The sequence below is a fragment of the Leiobunum rupestre genome, chromosome 7, assembly GCF_980474605.1.
Source record: "Leiobunum rupestre chromosome 7, qqLeiRupe1.1.hap1, whole genome shotgun sequence".
NCBI lineage: Eukaryota > Metazoa > Arthropoda > Arachnida > Opiliones > Sclerosomatidae > Leiobunum > Leiobunum rupestre.
In genome coordinates this window covers 52,047,700-52,060,838 of record NC_143390.1, presented here as the reverse complement: position 1 = coordinate 52,060,838, position 13,139 = coordinate 52,047,700, and the positions used below count along the sequence as shown (strand labels likewise).

Genomic DNA, 13,139 nt, shown 5'->3' with positions numbered 1-13,139 from the left:
TTCCAAACCATCCGACTCAGAGTGACCAGATGAAAGCGTGTGTTTATTTCCCATAACAACTGAAACCTGACCTTTGGGGGTCTCTACTCCATCTATAACAGCAACCGTAACATCCATTGGATCATTAGCACCGACAGGAGGAAGACCTGCCGACGCTGCTGATTCATCGCCAGTCTTATCTTTCTTGTTTGGGCAAACGCGAGCAATGTGGCCTTGGCGCTTACATTTGTAACAAACGAACTCAGGGCAAGAAATGTAGAGGTGGTCAGAGGAGAGGCAGCCATTACAAACCTTGGTTTGCAGATCATGACGGACTTTATAAAATCGCTCCCGTCCGAGCATATCCTCCAACTTCAACACATAAGGTAGGGAATTGACTCCCTCCGGCAATGTAACCCGTATAGATCTAGTACCAAAGTAAACCCCATCTCTTCTACGCCATAAAATTTCGCCTTTTAATTCGCACTTAAGCGAATGGAGCTTCTCCTTAATTGCGTCATCCGCCACAAATTCAGGTAAATCCAAAAGACTTACGACGACTGTTTTGTTCGACACTCCAGACACGCCATAGCGCTGACCATTCAAATCCACACCAGCATCAGCGCAAATCCTAGCGTCCTCTCCCCGAAAAAATGTGACGAAAAAGCCCCCATCGGCCGGAACTACAGACGAAACGGCGTGAGGCCCGAAATCAACTTTCAATGTTTCGAGAACTTGAAGCTTCGAAAATACTTTTTCATCGCAGTCCAAAAAGGTAGACCGCTTTAAAACATCCATCCCAGTACCTCAAAAAAGAGAGAACCACGAGGAAACACGAGTAACTATAACTACTAACCAATTCAAGATAATTAACAAAACTACTAGAAAAAAACTGCACTGAAAATGCAGCTAAGGCTTAGCTAGAGAAACACAGAGAGCAAAACAAGAACGAAGCGCACTCTCCAAAAACTCAAGCCGAACTCCCTCTCAGGGTCTCCTGTTTACTAGACATGCGCTTTAACCAACTAAGCCACGGCGCCGTCAACTTGTTTATTCAAACTGTTGTGTGTATGGAATGATACTTGGAAAGGTTAGCAAAAATAACTCCAAGAAAGGCACCGCCGAGATTCGAACTCAGGATCTCCTGTCTACTAGACAGGCTTTTTAACCAACTAAGCCACGGCGCCGTCGACTTGTTTATCCAAATTGTAGTGTGTGGAATGATAATTGGAGATGTTAACAACAACAACTCCAAGAAAAGCACCGCAGAGATACGAACTTAGGATCTCCTGTTTACAAGACGGGCGCTTTTACCAACCAAGTCACGTCGCGGTTGAATTTTTCATCCAAATTGTTGTGTGTATGGAATGATACTTGGAAAGGTTAGCAAAAATAACTCCAAGAAAGGCACCGCCGAGATTCGAACTCAGGATCTCCTGTTTACTAGACAGGCGCTTTAACCAACTAAGCCACGGCGCCGTCGACTTGTTTATCCAAACTGTTGTGTCTATGGAATGATACTTGGAAAGGTTAGCAAAACTAACTCCAAGAAAGGCACCGCCGAGATTCGAACTCAGGATCTCCTGTTTACAAGACAGGCGCTTTAACCAACTAAGCCACGACGCCGTCGACTCGTTCTTCCAAATTGTTGAGCGAATGGAATGATACTTGGAAAGGTTTAGCAAAAACAACTTCAAGAAAGGCACCGCCGAGATTCGAACTCAGGATCTCCTGTTAACTAGACCGGCGCTTTAACCAACTAAGCCACGGCGCCGTCGACCTGCATAGCCAAATTGTTGAGCGTATGGAATGATACTTGGAAAGGTTAATAAAAATAATTTTAAAGAAAGGCACCGCCTAGATTCGAACTCAGGATCTCCTGTTTACTAGACAGGCGCTTTTACCAACTAAGCCATGGCGCCGTCGACTCATTCTTCCAAATTGTTGTGTGTATGGAATGATACTTGGAAAGGTTAGCAAAAATAACTCCAAGAAAGGCACCGCCGAGATTCGAACTCAGGATCTCCTGTTTACAAGACAGGCGCTTTAACCAACTAAGCCACGGCGCCGTCGACCTGCGTAGCCAAATTGTTGAGCGTATGGAATGATACTTGGAAAGGTTAATAAAAATAATTTTAAAGAAAGGCACCGCCGAGATTCGAACTCAAGATCTCCTGTTTACTAGACAGGCGCTTTAACCAACTAAGCCACGGCGCCGTCAACTTGTTTAGCCAAATTGTTGAACGTATGGAATGATACTTGGAAAGGTTAATAAAAATAATTTTAAAGAAAGGCACCGCCTAGATTCGAACTCAGGATCTCCTGTTTACTAGACAGGCGCTTTTACCAACTATGCCACGGCGCCGCCGACTCGTTCTTCCAAATTGTTGTGTGTATGGAATGATACTTGGAAAGGTTAGCAAAAATAACTCCAAGAAAGGCACCGCCGAGTATCGAACTCAGGATCTCCTGTTTACTAGACAGGCGCTTTAACCAACTAAGCCACGGCGCCGCCAACTTGTTTAGCCAAATTGTTGAACGTATGGAATGATACTTGGAAAGGTTAATAAAAATAATTTTAAAGAAAGGCACCGCCTAGATTCGAACTCAGGATCTCCTGTTTACTAGACAGGCGCTTTTACCAACTAAGCCATGGCGCCGTCGACTCGTTCTTCCAAATTGTTGTGTGTATGGAATGATACTTGGAAAGGTTAGCAAAAATAACTCCAAGAAAGGCACCGCCGAGATTCGAACTCAGGATCTCCTGTTTACAAGACAGGCGCTTTAACCAACTAAGCCACGACGCCGTCGACTCGTTCTTCCAAATTGTTGAGTGAATGGAATGATACTTGGAAAGGTTAGCAAAAACAACTTCAAGAAAGGCACCGCCGAGATTCGAACTCAGGATCTCCTGTTAACTAGACCGGCGCTTTAACCAACTAAGCCACGGCGCCGTCGACCTGCGTAGCCAAATTGTTGAGCGTATGGAATGATACTTGGAAAGGTTAATAAAAATAATTTTAAAGAAAGGCACCGCCGAGATTCGAACTCAAGATCTCCTGTTAACTAGACAGGCGCTTTAACCAACTAAGCCACGGCGCCGTCAACTTGTTTAGCCAAATTTTTGAACGTATGGAATGATACTTGGAAAGGTTAATAAAAATAATTTTAAAGAAAGGCACCGCCTAGATTCGAACTCAGGATCTCCTGTTTACTAGACAGGCGCTTTAACCAACTACGCCACGGCGCCGTCGACTCGTCATTCCAAATTGTTGAGTGAATGGAATGATACTTGGAAAGGTTAGCAAAAGTAACTCCAAGAAAGGCACCGCCGAGATTCGAACTCAGGATCTCCTGTTTACTAGACAGGAGCTTTTACCAACTAAGCCACGGCACCATCGACTTGTTTATCCAAACTGTTGTGTGTATGGAATGATACTTGGAAAGGTTAGCAAAAATAATTTTAAAGGAAGGCACCGCCGAGATTCGAATTCAGGATCTCCTGCTTACTAGACCGGCGCTTTAACCAACTAAGCCACGGCGCCGTCGACTTGTTTATCCAAATTGTAGTGTGTGGAATGATAATTGGAAATGTTAACAACAACAACACCAAGAAAAGCACCGCCGAGATACGAACTCAGGATCTCCTGTTTACAAGACAGGTGCTTTTACCAACTAAGTCACGTCGAGGTTGAATTTTTCATCCAAATTGTTGTGTGTATGGAATGATACTTGGAAAGGTTAGCAAAAATAACTCCAAGAAAGGCACCGCCGAGAGTCGAACTCAGGAACTCCTGTTTACTAGACAGGCTCTTTAACCAACTAAGCCACGACGCCGTCGACTCGTTTTTCCAAATTGTTGAGCGAATGGAATGATACTTGGAAATGTTAGCAAAAACACCTTCAAGAAAGGCACCGCCGAGATTCGAACTCAGGATCACCTGTTAACTAGACCGGCGCTTTAACCAACTAAGCCACGTTTCCGTCGACCTATTTAGCCAAATTGTTGAGCGTATGGAATGATACTTGGAAAGGTTAATAAAAATGATTTTAAAGATAGGCATCGCCGAGATTCGAACTCGGGATCTCCTGTTTATTAGACAGGCGCTTTAACCAACTAAGCCACGGCGCCGTCGATTCAGTCCTTCGAATTGTTGTGTGTGTGGAATGATACTTGAAAAGGTTAACAAAAATAACTCCAAGAAATGCACCGCCGAGAAGCGAACTCAATATCTCTTGTTTACTAGACAGGCGCTTTTTTTTATTATATCATTAAAAAATACACGACGCTGGTATGGTACAAAAAGCGAAATGCAACAAGATAATAGAACTAGAAAAAAATACGAAGCAACATTTGATAAATCGGTCGCGAAAATGAACATCGATAAAGAAAGAACAAGTTGGCAAGCCAAAATATACCTCTCCTCGGAAGAATTGTCCCTAGTGGTATTAATTTCTCGAGATAACCCTTAAAGATATATCTCCGCAATTTAGAGTTATTTGTTAAAAATATTAACCCATTTCTATCCCGCCCGGTATAAAATTTTAATTATAATTAAAATAATTGAGACGAAACGACCAATTTTAATTTATTCAGAATATCATAAGTTAAGTAGTTACAACAGTAAGTTAGACGTACTATAACAATGCACAATTGAATTAAACCCTTTTACAGAACAAGTTTATCAGTTAAATATAATACGAAGCAAATTTTAATGAAAGAAATATCTACAGAAGCTTTTTGGAATTACTCGCTTACGAAATACTTGCCGCATCTTTAACGCTCATTTTATTTCAACACTCGCCCTTGATGAAGATACCGTAGATATCTGGTAGTGGACGACTCGTTCACTTCCTGTTGACGTTGTGACGCATACCACATGAAAAAGACCAATGCCGTCCAATTTCCAATATCATATAATGACTCGCACACCCAAGAAATCATTGACTGCGTTAGAAATCGTAGATATCCAAATATCCACACCAAATGTATTTACAAGAAGCAAAAACCTTACCATCAACAAAGCACAGAGAGCCACTTGACAAACCGCCAGCTCTTAAAGCAATTAACGTTAAATTATCTCCTTTGAATTAACAGAACTATATATAGGTCGTTAAGAAAGTGGACCACCCACAGGGTCTACCCTTTAACCCTCTAATCTCGGCTGACTGCGCTAAAACAAGATTTAACCTTTAAAAAATACCAGATTAGGCCTTCATAAATTCTTTAATAAAAAAAGACTTTATTACCTATTATGCTTACGATGCCTGTCTTAATTTCAGTGAATCTAAGCAGCTATCGGTGGTTCTGTGGTAGAGCGCTCGACTGCCAAGCCGAATGGTCTGGGTTCGAAACCTGGGTGGCGCATTTGTTTTTAATCAATAGAGAAACGCTAAATTAGAATTTCTTCGATGCAATAATTTCAATTTCAATTCTATTTCAATTAAACCAAAATTTCCTACTCTATTAAATACGCTTCCGATAAAGCTGAAGGTCTAATTTTCAATAAGGCGTAACAAGTGTCGGTGGTTCTGTGGTAGAACGTCCGCCTGTCAATCAGGAGGTCTCGGGTTCAAATCCCGCTCGATGCGATCGCAAATTGATACTAAGACGAATACCGTGTTCAACTGGTGGAAACCCTGCCATTGGACGTTGAGAGGTAGCATTACACTCAGCACTCGGTCCGTCCCAAAGTCATTAAGAAGAAGTTGGAGAGAAAACGCCCATATAAACACAACAGACTCAACATGCACATCCATCAGAACACAAACACAACAAATTCAACACTCACAACCTACGCATAAACATTACAAAAACGTAATACACCAAACCGTCACGACGATGAGCGAAAAAACACCATCCAAACCAAACCGCAAATGTATCCGTTAACGCTCACCGTCACACGGTGGTTTTGCCAACCCTTTGAGAAACTGCGTACGCAGTGATTACACTTTGCATCGAAAATGCGAACGCGTTCGCAGGCTTGACAGACAGACACACCCACAGACCCACCCACAGACCCACCCACAGACAGACACGGTCGTTGTATAACCCCTCCTAGGGGACTTTGTCCCCTCGGAGAGGTAAAAATTAAAGCAACGTATCAAACACTATTAGGCAGTACATGTTGTAGAAAGAATTCATGAACAAAAATAGGCAAAAGTAGATCTTAAACAGCATTAAAGACGATTAAGAAGAAATAAATTAATGAAAAAAATCCTTATTGAAAATGAGAAGCAAAGGCTTAGAACCGACAGAACACAGAAAAGGCCGCAAAACATCACCATTAATTTGTAACTTATACTTTGAAACCGTAATCATCCGGGATCACAAAGTCCTTATACAGAGGACTGGCGGCCAAGCAACCTCCTTAGGCCACCACTCAGGCCGGCGATGACCCTCGAAAGGGTACAGACGCATTGCAACGGGAACCCTTTGAACTTTCGCAGCAGAGCCAGAAGAAGAAGACAGCTCCTTACCGACATCGCCTTCACTTGACGACATCGAATGCTTAGCACTCCGACGCGGATCAGACTTGACACCGGTATCGACGACGGAAGATTCACCGCTACCGGCCCGGACCGGAGAACCTTGAGGAATAGCGACTGAGGCAGGATCGACGACCATCGCTTCACCGTCACCACCACCGCCAGACACCGCTTCTAAATCACGGGATGCCATCCGGGGCCATAGAGGACACTCCCGAACAACATGTCCCTGCTTCTGGCACTTAAAGCACTTGAAATCAGGACAATGGCGATAAATATGGTCAGGAGAATAACACTTATTACATATTTTCAACTGAGAATCATGTCGGACAGCGTAAAACTTCTCCCGACCAACAGCATCGGCAACTCGTAAGCGATATGGTAATGATGACAGACTCTCAGGTAAGGTAACACGAACGGTACGAAGTCCGCAATAGAATGATGCCTTCTTATGCCAAACAAGCGGACCCTTGATTTCACAGCCAAGCGACGTTAATTTGGATAAAACGGCTTCATCAGTCACAAACTCAGGTAAGTCCGAAAAGGCGACAGTCACAGTCTTCGCAGAAACGCTTGAAATTTCATATATCTCACCATCAATATCCAAGCCCGAATCTATAACGCCCTCGACATCGGCCAAAGTCTTCAAGGTGAGAATGTAACCACCCTCATCACAGACAACTAAAGCAGAAGCACAATCGAGACCAAAGTTCGCAATCACCGCCGTAGACACAACTTCAAAACTTGGTAGATTTCGTTTAAAATCAATAAAAACCGATCTCTTGAATGCGTCCATCCTGGGATACATAGTCGTAGATAGTTCCATTCGGAGCATCAATCTTAATCTCCGGACATTCGAAATAGCGTGTACCCGGGCTAAAAAATTCTGGGGTAGCGCACTTTTAATGACTGAATAATAACGCAAGACTGCCGACGCGGGCACTTTTGAGTTAGAAATATCGCACAGTTCTAACATACTGACTTCCGGTAAAAAGCCAGGTATGACCTCGTAACAAAACTCGTGAAGACATAGTAGACCGTGAGACAGAAAAGGAAGGTGCTGTCGATACGATAAGTCGGGCAAGTTAATGTGCCTACCGTAGAAAACCGGTTCTTGTAACAGATTCTCAGATAGCTGGAGTCGCATATTCTGCGAGTCAATAAACGTCCGCCACGCGATCCATATTTCTCGGAGAAAGCCGCCTGAGCCACGACTGAGGTAACACAAAACGCAGAATGTTTATACCGGGACTTGCCGTTCCGTCAAATGGGTTGAAAAGGGCAATCACGAGATCTCGCTGAACCGAAGGGCTTTCCGGAGAAAGAATAGTCTGCAACTCCCGGAAGCGGAAAGCGTAAGTCTTCCATTTTAGATCGACCAGTCCATAGCCACCCAGACGAGTAGGGCGCGTGAGAGTGGTATACGAAACTTGATGAGCCCGAGACCCCCATAGGAAGTCTAGAGCGACTTTGCGAAAGTGAACGGCTATACTATCAGGAAACGGAACCGAGCGAAGAGTATGATACAAAAGCGACATAGCCAAAGTATTAATTAAGATAACCTTTCCGGTGACCGTCAAACGACGCGCCTGCCAAACCCGTAAGACTTTCTTGAATTTTTCTAACCGTGAAGTCCAATTTAGATCAATCGTATCGGTATATTATGAACCAATATACACGCCGAGAACCTCGAGTGGTTCAGAAGAAATAGAAATTCCGGAAATGACCTCGGGGACATTAGCGCGTTCCGACCCAAGCCATAATCCGCGACACTTGCTCAGATTTAAAACCACGCCCGATCCTTCCGAAAAGCGGTGATACTCGGCCAGAACTTCTTCAACCGGGTTCCGGTTCCGAACGAGTACAGTGTTGTCATCGACGTGGATGCGCAATAACGGGGCCGAATAAAGACCAGGCCAATTGACCCGGACAATCACTCGACGACTCTCTAACGCGAAACACAAGGCTTCCGACGTCAGCACGTATAAAAGTGGGCTCAGCGGACACCCTTGACGAACCGAACGACCGAGTTGGAAAAAATCGGTTAAATAACCGTTTATCTTCAAGCACGACCGACTACCGATAAGAAAAGTTTGAATCCAGCCGCAAAAAGTGGGACCAAAACTGAAAGCGCGCGAGACAGCGAATAAATATGGCCAAGAAACACAATCAAACGCTTTGGCTAAATCCAACTTCGAAAGAATTCCGCTAGTGTTCACGCGATTGAGATACTCAATCGTGTCCAATAAAAGCGCGGGGTACTAAATGACCCGCGACCTTTGATGGCTCCCGTTTGACGATCAGAAATTATCGTTGGTAAGACCACTGAAAGTCGCATTGCCTGGATTTCCGCTTAAATCTTATAATCCACATTTAAGAGGGTAATTAGACGCCAATTAGATATGTGCCGCAAGTCGCCAGTCTTCGGAATCAGAACGATCATGCCTTCTTTCATACTCGGAGGCTAACGGCCCTCACTTTGACAAAAGGCAATTAACGCTAAAAATTCGTCCTTGATTTGCGGGAAAATAAACTTCCAAAACTCATTAGTTAGGCCATCTTTTGCGGGACTCTTACCATTTGGAAGGTTCCGGAGGCTTAAGGTTACATCTGCCCAAGTCACTGAACTCTCGCAGATAGCGAAATCGGCCTCCGACAACCGGGTCGGGATAAATGTTACGTATTCTTCAGCACGGGCGTTATTAGTAGGTCTACCGCGGTACATGTCGCGAAAATGTTCAAAAACCCTGCGCCTGACACATAACGGATCCTCGAGAAGAGTCTGGGACGCGGAATAAATGTATCGTAAATTTTTCTTACTTTGGCGATACTTCTCAAGGCGTAAAAAATACGCCGTAGGCCGTTCACCTTCTGCGCGCCACAGTTGATTAGAACGAGCTACAGCTCCACGAAGGACATTCCGGTCGAACATTTTCAGATCGTCCACGTTGGAAGTTAACTCCACCACGTCAATTAGTCCATTCGTAAAGTCCTCCTGAGCGCGGACCACCGCTAACCGTAAAGCCGTACGATGATCGCGCGAGCGCGCCGCTTGTATTTTACCAAAAAACATCGCGTGATCACGCAAAGAAGACTTGAACTTTTCGTACCAGGCAATAACCGACGTAGAATATTCCGGCCACGTACGACTGCGATGAATAATACGAGCCACCGCGTCGCGATACGAGTCTAAGTCGAGGAAGCTCGCGTTGAAAGACCATGTGCCCGGGCCCATAGCTACACCGTCCAAATTGAAGCGGATCCGTAAGCGAACATGGTATAATTTGGCAAAGCTTTACATTCTTACGCTCCGACGCCGGTATGAAAATATAATCTATCCGTGATTGTACATAGCTCCCAAAAACATAACCAGCCCATGACCAGTTGAAAACATTGGGGTGTGTGTCCCTCCAGACATCGACCAGACTTAAGGCACTTTTGAAGCGAAACAGATCAGTATGGCGGAAGCGCGTGGTGACCAAAGGAATAGGACAACGGTCCTGACTACGAAGAACAACGTCATTGAAATCCCCCGCAACCACGGGGCGCTGCAAACGAGATATTTCCGCCCGGAGACGCGCGTAAAACGGCACCCGATCATTCGCGTCGTTTGGTAAGTACACGTTGACGACATCGAAAGACACGTCATCCAATGTAAGTGAAACAATCACGAACCGTCCTTCATTACTGACGACAACACGGGAAACGGTAACGTTGAAGCCCGGACGAACTAGGGTCGCCACGCCACGAAAACCGGTCGTTGAATCATTGTCAAAAAATACTTCACCACGCCAAAGAGATTTAAACCTTTGCGCGTGCTCCGCTAACCAATGCGTCTCCTGAAGGCAAATAATGTCATACGGCTTACTAAGTTCCAAAAACTCTAAAATCTTCTGATCATCCCGCAGTCCACGAATATTACAACTGGCCAAACGCATCATTGTAACTTAGGTCCCACCGCCATCCACTTTCTCCGTCGCCGCCAACTGATCCCCGTTCTCTGGCGCCTCCATCCGAAGCTTTTCCCACGATCCAAACCGCCTGATAGCGATGGCCTTATCAAAATATTTATTGAAACGGAGCCTTTTAGAATGTGACGATTTACTAGTCGAAGCGGACAAAGACAAATTAACAGTGTGGCGGACACCATCATCACTACCAGTGGAAGTAGAAATCGGTCTCTTAGCTGCGCTTAACGATAAATTTGAAGAGGGATCTTTATCAGCCATTTCTTTAGGAGTACCCGCATCCACGTCAGGTGGAAGTTGAGGATTAACCGCTTCCCCCTGATCCATCGGCAAGTCATGAACAACAGCGTGGCCCACTTTTTCGTTGACTTGTGGAGGCCGGCCTTGGGCGAACTTCTCCCATTCCGGACATTGACGGATTCCGTGATCTTGAAGGTCGCACTTTCGACAACGAAAATCGGGGCATTGGCGATATAAATGAGATGTGGAAAAACATTTGTTACAGACCTTGGCCCGACGGTCGTGGCGGAGACGGTAATTAGTTTCAAGACCCAAGACATCACGAATACGAATAGTATAAGGCAAACTTGACACACCTTCCGGTAATGACACTTTTAGCGACCTTTGACCGTAATATTTTCCATTTTCCCGCGCCCACATCACGTCAGACTTTACCTCGCATTTCATGCTGACAAACTTATCTTTCACCGCTTCATCAGTGACAAATTCCGGTAGACCAGATAACGTCATCATAACTTCGCGGCTCCCAACCTTCGTAACGACACATTCTACGCCTCCAATCTCCATACCATGTTCAACGCAAGTATCCGCATCTTCCGATGTTATAAATGTAACGAAAAAGCCACCCAAAGTAGCGACCACTGACGAATAGGAATCCAAACCAAAATGCTCTTTCAAATCATCTTCTACCAAAGTAACGGCCGTCGCTTCAGAAGCGACGAAAACCGTACGTCCTAAAACTTCCAAAATTAAAATAAGTTAAAGGGGTTACAGACCTTGCAATGCAGGGTCAAAGATTAAAATTAATAAACAACTCAATGAACTGGGATTATAGAAAAGCAAATATAATTAAAATAAACACTAAGCCTAGGCTTAAACGCCAAAAGAGACTAGAAAAACGGAGCGGAAAAATCAGCAACCGCACTCTACAAAAGCTCGAGCGAGAGTCGAACTCAGGATCTCCTGTTTACTAGACAGGCGCATTAACCAACTAAGCCACGGCGCCGTCGACTTAGTCATTCGAATTGTTGTGTGTGTGGAATGATACTTGGAAAGGTTAGCAAAAAAACCTCCAAGAAAGGCACCGCCGAGATTCGAACTCAGGATCTCCTGTTTACTAGACAGGCGCTTTAACCAACTAAGCCACGGCGCCGTCGACCTGTTTATACAAACTGTTGTGTATGGAATGATACTTGGAAAGGTTAGCAAAAATAACTTCAAGAAAGGCACCGCCGAGATTCGAACTCAGGATCTCCTGTTTACTAGACAGGCGCATTAACCAACTAAGCCACGGCGCCGTCGACTTAGTCATTCGAATTGTTGTGTGTATGGAATGATACTTGGAAAGGTTAGCATAAAAACCTCCAAGAAAGGCACCGCCGAGATTCGAACTCAGGATCTCTTGTTTACTAGACAGCCGCTTTAACCAACGAAGCCACGTTGCCCTCGACTTGCTTAGCCAAATTGTTGAGCGTATGGAATGATACTTGGAAAGGTTAACTAAAATAATTTTATAGAAATGCACCACCGAGATTCGAACTCAGGATCTCCTGTTTACAAGAAAGGCGCTTTAACCTACTAAGCCACGGCGCCGTCGAATTTTTAATTCAAATTGTTGTGTGTATAGAATGATACTTGGAAAGGTTAATAAAAATAATTTTAAAGAGAGGCACCGCCGAGGTTCGAACTCATTGATTTCCTGTATACTAGACAGGCGCTTTTACCAACTAAGCCACGGCGCCCTCGACTTCTTTAGCCAAATTGTTGTGTTTATGGAATGATACTTAGAAAGGTTAGCAAAAGTAACTCCAAGAATGGCATCGCCGAGATTCGAACTCAGGATCTCCTGTTTACTAGGCAGGCGCTTTAATCAACTAAGCCACGGCGCCCTCGACTTCTTTAGCCGAATTGTTGTGTTTATGGAATGATACTTAGAAAGGTTAGCAAAAGTAACTCCAAGAAAGGCATCGCCGAGATTCGAACTCAGGATCTCCTGTTTACTAGACAGGCGCTTTAACCAACTAAGCCACGGCGCCGTCGACTTCTTCAGCCAAATTGTTGTGTTTATGGAATGATACTTCGAAAGGTTAGCAAAAATAACTCCAAGAACGCAGGATCTCCTGCTTACTAGACAGACTCATTACACTGAAAGAATTATATGTTTATGATATTAGCTTTGGGCTCTTACTAATAAAAGTTCAATGTTTTCATAAAGAGCGTTAGGCGTCTGGCTTGGGATGTTTTCAAAAGCGGTACATTGAACTACTGGTACAAATATGATTTTGGTCATATTGAAACATGATATTAATACGAGGGTGCTGTAGCACTTATTAATACTGCTATGCTATGGAAAAGCCATGTAAACGCTATTTTATCAAATGGTATTTCAGTTTCGGAACATTTTTGCTTATCATAATATTGAAATTCTTAAATACTAAATTCTTTTAAGAATACGTATTTGAC

At 44.1% G+C, this 13,139-nt stretch overlaps 13 non-coding genes across 13 annotated transcripts; all 13 read right to left on the bottom strand.

The window, feature by feature from the left end:
• Positions 1-1,384: 1,384 nt before the first annotated feature.
• On the bottom strand, positions 1,385-1,458 carry TRNAT-AGU (transfer RNA threonine (anticodon AGU)). Its single transcript has one exon. It is a non-coding gene; the product is annotated as a tRNA-Thr (tRNA).
• A 73-nt stretch (positions 1,459-1,531) lies between these two features.
• On the bottom strand, positions 1,532-1,605 carry TRNAT-UGU (transfer RNA threonine (anticodon UGU)). Its single transcript has one exon. It is a non-coding gene; the product is annotated as a tRNA-Thr (tRNA).
• A 74-nt stretch (positions 1,606-1,679) lies between these two features.
• TRNAT-AGU (transfer RNA threonine (anticodon AGU)) lies at positions 1,680-1,753 on the bottom strand. The gene has a single exon. It is a non-coding gene; the product is annotated as a tRNA-Thr (tRNA).
• A 221-nt stretch (positions 1,754-1,974) lies between these two features.
• Positions 1,975-2,048, bottom strand: TRNAT-UGU (transfer RNA threonine (anticodon UGU)). Its single transcript has one exon. It is a non-coding gene; the product is annotated as a tRNA-Thr (tRNA).
• Positions 2,049-2,122: 74 nt separating this feature from the next.
• Positions 2,123-2,196, bottom strand: TRNAT-AGU (transfer RNA threonine (anticodon AGU)). The gene has a single exon. It is a non-coding gene; the product is annotated as a tRNA-Thr (tRNA).
• Positions 2,197-2,417: 221 nt separating this feature from the next.
• TRNAT-AGU (transfer RNA threonine (anticodon AGU)) lies at positions 2,418-2,491 on the bottom strand. The gene has a single exon. It is a non-coding gene; the product is annotated as a tRNA-Thr (tRNA).
• A 221-nt stretch (positions 2,492-2,712) lies between these two features.
• Positions 2,713-2,786, bottom strand: TRNAT-UGU (transfer RNA threonine (anticodon UGU)). Its single transcript has one exon. It is a non-coding gene; the product is annotated as a tRNA-Thr (tRNA).
• Positions 2,787-2,859: 73 nt separating this feature from the next.
• TRNAT-AGU (transfer RNA threonine (anticodon AGU)) lies at positions 2,860-2,933 on the bottom strand. The gene has a single exon. It is a non-coding gene; the product is annotated as a tRNA-Thr (tRNA).
• Positions 2,934-3,007: 74 nt separating this feature from the next.
• Positions 3,008-3,081, bottom strand: TRNAT-AGU (transfer RNA threonine (anticodon AGU)). The gene has a single exon. It is a non-coding gene; the product is annotated as a tRNA-Thr (tRNA).
• Positions 3,082-3,302: 221 nt separating this feature from the next.
• Positions 3,303-3,376, bottom strand: TRNAT-AGU (transfer RNA threonine (anticodon AGU)). Its single transcript has one exon. It is a non-coding gene; the product is annotated as a tRNA-Thr (tRNA).
• An 8,379-nt stretch (positions 3,377-11,755) lies between these two features.
• TRNAT-AGU (transfer RNA threonine (anticodon AGU)) lies at positions 11,756-11,829 on the bottom strand. Its single transcript has one exon. It is a non-coding gene; the product is annotated as a tRNA-Thr (tRNA).
• Positions 11,830-11,900: 71 nt separating this feature from the next.
• Positions 11,901-11,974, bottom strand: TRNAT-AGU (transfer RNA threonine (anticodon AGU)). The gene has a single exon. It is a non-coding gene; the product is annotated as a tRNA-Thr (tRNA).
• A 664-nt stretch (positions 11,975-12,638) lies between these two features.
• Positions 12,639-12,712, bottom strand: TRNAT-AGU (transfer RNA threonine (anticodon AGU)). The gene has a single exon. It is a non-coding gene; the product is annotated as a tRNA-Thr (tRNA).
• Between the last annotated feature and the right edge of the window lie 427 nt (positions 12,713-13,139).